The sequence below is a fragment of the Schistocerca gregaria genome, chromosome 1, assembly GCF_023897955.1.
Source record: "Schistocerca gregaria isolate iqSchGreg1 chromosome 1, iqSchGreg1.2, whole genome shotgun sequence".
Taxonomy (NCBI): Eukaryota; Metazoa; Arthropoda; class Insecta; order Orthoptera; family Acrididae; genus Schistocerca; species Schistocerca gregaria.
This window is the reverse complement of record NC_064920.1, coordinates 1,016,121,976-1,016,127,267: the sequence shown is the minus strand read 5'-3', so window position 1 is coordinate 1,016,127,267 and position 5,292 is coordinate 1,016,121,976.

The following is a 5,292-nucleotide window of genomic DNA, read 5'->3' as shown; positions in this document are numbered from 1 at the left end:
CACCTATCAGGCATTATGGTACTACCAAAAGCACATCAATGTAGGTCAGAGCACTCTATTTACATTGACATTCACTGTGGCAGAAGACAATGAACCACTGTGGAAGCAACAATTTTCTACGTCACTTCCATCTGTGCCTTGATTTAACAGATGGAATATTTTGCCAAGCATTAGTGGTTATTCCATACTGGGATTATCAGCAGACCACTTGTTCCTACACCTCTGACATCAACGGATTCCTCAACAACAAAAGATCTTCAGAACTCATACTAATCATTAAAGAAACAACTGGCTATGGTCGAACAGATGTATGCATACATCAAGGTTGAACATTAAAGTTTAGTGAATGAAAAATTGGTTTTACACAAAACTTTGAGGGACAAAAGTATGTGCTAGCTAAGGTCAAGGATCAGCTATCACTGTTAAGGATTAACATGATTTGTAACACTGGACACCCTCCACCTTCAAACCCTTAATTCAACACAATCCTGCAAGTTGTGGTAAAACTCAACAGTATGACAAACAAATTTAGTGGCTCCTCTAGGAAAGGTAAGTAATTTATTTACCTAGAAAAGAGACTAACTCAAACCTCATTGGTGTTGGATGCTGTGGCCACAAGGGCCACAGTGGATGTAAAACTGTTATGTAAATATTCAATTTGAAACATTCACAAATGTACTGGCAAGCTGGTATTGGCAGTGACCATCCCTACTCACCCCAACCATGGACTCCAAGAGGGGACTATGGAGCAGTAGGAGGTCAGTGAAAGTGACATCTGCAACTCATCACTTCCTCCCAGTGTTACAAGCACTTTGTCTGGTATTTCCCATTTTACTATGCAACCTGGCATTAGGGACAATAACATTCATGGAATAAACATTTCACCAGAACTCCCTGTCTTTTGTAAAGCTCAGCACCTGGCACCAGCAAAGTTACATGTCACTAAAGCAACCATTGAAGAACTGTTACATTCTGATATTGTGCAACCATCACACACTGCATGGGCCTCCCCCATCCCTGGCCACTGAATGTCTGAATGGTACCCAACAGATATCCAGCCTCTAAATTTAAGACTTTGCCCACTTGTTGGCTGGTGCTTACAGTTCCCAATGGCACCAGAGGATATTTCCAAAACTACAATAATTACTTCTTTCGGACTATATGAAATCCTGTACATGTCATTTGCATAAAAAGTGCCATCAAAATTTGGCAGTGGTTTGTCGATAGGGTCCTCTGTCATCTTTTGTTCTGTTTCCCATGTTCCCATACATACATACATATACTGATTTTCTCCTCTTTGGTGGAACAGGATGAATAACATTTGTGCCTGGTCTTCAGTGAGCTGCAGAAATTTGGAATAGTAGTAAACTAGGACAAACACCAGCTATGCAAGCAGGAGGTCACCTTTCTGGGCCACTCGTTAATGCAACAACACACAGAGCTCATCACATAAACACCACACTCAACAATATCTCATGAACTTTGTAGATTTCTTGGAATGATAAACTTTTATAGGTATCACATTTTACAGGATGTAAAGCTCTAAGCAGTGCCTTAGCAGGTAAAAATACTCGGAGTAAGCAGCCTCTGCAGTGGACGTTGAAGATGCAACATGCATTTGACACTGTCACAAACTGGCTTCACACCACAGCTACTTTGGCCCACCCTTCATCTTCAGTGGAACTGTCCATAATGGCGGACACCATCAAAACCACAATCAGTGCAACCCTGCAACAAACAGTAGATAGATACCAACAGTTACTCAGTCGAGTCACACAAATGTGGACAGAGCTTTTGACTCTGTGCAGACCCATTAAACATTTCTGTAAGGATACTGAGGGGGGGGGGGGGGGGGGGGTCTGCAGACTATATTCGCTGATTGTCAACCATGGTACAGGTGATATGTAACCCCAGTAAGAATTGCAGTCCTCACCAATTCCACCATCTGTATTACACTGGGCAATTTACTTATGGACATTTGCCATGTTAACAGTGCTGATAATGTGGTTGTCAACCTTCTGTCTCAAATTAAGATGCTGATTGGCACAAGAGACTTTTGCAAAATAGTGAAGGAACAAGATAAGGATCAACAGATGACAGCACTCTTGATGAACAGCAACATTGGGTTTACAGTGCATTCAGTACTAATTCCTGGCACAGACTTGCACCTATGATGCAATACTTAACATAGCAGAGTGGTCCCATTAAAGTTCTGCAAAGCTATTTTTGACAACCTACACAACTTGTTTTGCCCTGCTGTCTCCCCTACAACCAAGTTAGTCATGGAGCTTTTCATGTGGCCCAACATTAAAACTAACTGCAGGAATTAGATCAATACTTGTATTGACTTCCAGCACAGCAGGGTTGGCTTCCATACCTTCTCACAACACACAAAATATTAAGTTCCAAAAGGAAATCTACAGCACATCCACCTGGATCTAGTAAGACCACTGCCAGAATAAAGCGGTTTCCACCATCAGCTATAAATAGAGTGACATGCTGGGTGAAAGAGTTTCATTCGTACACATGACAGTCAAAATGACTGCTTATGCCCTCCTACAGATGTGGATTGCACTTTTCAGCTGCCTCACTCTGATGATCACTGACTGGAGCTGACTGTTTCAGTCCAACCTATTTGCAGAGTTATCTGAATTGTGCAGTATCCAACAGTTTCAAACTCTGGCCCACCCTCAAAGAAAGGTCTCATCAAATGTTGGCACCACACTCTTAAGATTGCTCCTGTACACCATTACATGCAGTAGACAGAAGCCCTGTGGTGGGTACTGCTGTGTGTACATACTGCCTAGAAAGAAGATTTGTAGTCATAGTTGGTGGAAATTGTGTACAATCAATGCTTGGTTTTGCATGCTGATTTTCTGGTTCTGTCTTCACTTCTAGCTGACAGTGTTACAAGCTCCACAGATGCATGGTGTACAGAGAGTATTTGTACACAACACCCTGAAGGACCACGGGCACATCATGCTTCGTGATGACACTACCTGGGCATCCCTAAAACAGCTGTATTCTGGCCCTCATAAAGTGCTACTGCATGGAATTCACACTTTCTCAATATTACTGAATGCCAATCTCTCACAGTTTCTATTCAACCACTGAAGCTCACATGGTGCTACAGAGTCAAGAGAGAGATGAAGGACTAACTTTTTTGTGACAGGGTCTCACATCTACTCTCACATCTACCACTTGTACACGGCTTATTTGATTTCAACTCAGCTTTTCTCCCTCAGTGAGAGGGAACAATGTACAGTTGTCATCCCTTTCAGACAGCCCCAATCATGCCTCTGCTCTTGCAATAGCTGGGTGCTACGTACCCTGCCCTACCTGACTGAGCACCTATGCAAAAAATGGTATCATCATGTCCACCTGACATACTACTCTGCACTGGAGGAGGGGGTGTGGGGAGGGGGGGGGGGGGCTCTTTAGGACAACTACCAGCCAAGGTTGATGTTGTATCTGAAATCAGAGACTAGGGAACAAAATGTGTGTTTTGATATCTTTGTTTTAAGTTATTGGTTCAGTCTGTTTGTAGTATCTGCCTTAGAATCAATTGTATTTTTTAATGTCTGATATTTATGTCACTAAACTGGTTTAATTTCTTTATAGCTGCACCAAGTTATTGCACTAATTATGCACATGGAATTTCCCACATAGTGTTTCCTGTTTCAGTTAATTGTTGCCTAGTGCTCCCGCTGAAATCAACAACAACCAGTGGTCTTTCAGTTTATCCAGATCCTGTCTCTTTGGTTACCTTGCAAAAGTTTCTTCAGTTTTAATCTGCAGTATGTAACCAATAAATTATGGTCATAGTTTGCAACTGCCACTGGAAATGCTTACATTTTAAAATCTGTTTTTGAAATCTTTGTTTTACATTATATAATCTATCTGAAATCTTCTGGTGTTTCCTGGATGAGTACATAAAACTTGACACTGGGATGTTTTGTAACTGTATTGACAAGACTATACCATTCATGCTCTTCTCAAACTAATTTTTGTTCAATGGCAGTTAGTATGATCAGATGGACAGCATGCCCCCATGATTTGTGGTAGCAAATTAACACATGGAAGAATTCTAAGAAAAGATTTTGGAACAGGTAATTCGAAAACTACTGTGTTCCTGCACTGTGACAATGACATGTTTGCATTGTTGCCACATGGGCAGTAAATTCTGAATAATTTTCTGCAACATCTAAATTCATTCTATCTCAACATACACATTACAATGGAGATGGAACAACAGATGCCCATTCCTAGTTGTCCTAAGAGGGAAAAAGGTGATGGTGCTCTTGAGACTCAATATGTACAGAAAAGCTACACATGTGTACTTGTATTTAGAAGCATCCATTTTCCATAACAACTCACAGTGCGAAGGAGTACTTCATTCACTAGTCCACAGAGCAAGAGCCATGTCTGTCAGAGAGCTTACCAGCCAAAACAAATGGTTATAACAACTACCAGATACAATGTCCCTTGTGGCAGCCAACATGAACATGAATGCAGGACCAGCAGGAGATATTTCAGAAGCAAGCAATGCTACAAACATGATGAACAGTTTATGACAGATACCACATGGTTAAACATCACACAGAACCCCACCAACGCACCAAGTCGGCTGTTGCTGAGCACTGCTTAAAAATTGGCTGTGCTATGGTCTAAGAAAAAGGTAAGATCATGGTTCTCTTCTGCTAGGGATTGTGTGTTTAAAGAAGCAGTGGAAGTTCATCTTTAGAAGAACCTGCCAATGACAGTGGATTCTGTTTTAGCAAGGCATGTGATCCTGTACTTGCAATACTGTCGACATGTCATGAAATGGGATGTGAACTCAGGGACATTACAGAAGAAATTACATTTTGCGGCGTGCAGTGCAGCTGTAGCAGTTATAAAGCTAAGTACTGACAAACGTATTTGTGCACTGTTATACAGTTATTAAATTTAATAGTTATCAGCAGTATTTTGTGCTGTTTGTGGTGAAATAATGATTTAATAAACTTTTGCAAACATTCGCTCACTGTGTTTTTTAGAGTTTTCTGTGCATTGAAGTCATTTAGTAAATTTCATGCTTTAGTTTTCAGCTGACATTTCTTATTGTTTCTAGTGAAATATTTCAGTAAAATTTTCATTCAGTGTTTTAACTTCATTGAGTGTTCCAGTGGCCATTTGAATTTTTGGTTTTAGCTAATAATTTGTGAAGTTTTGTTGGTATTGGTATTAGCTGTGGTGTAGTAGTATTAATACAAGTACTTACTTTCTTAGTAGACAGAGAATTTCAAGATTACT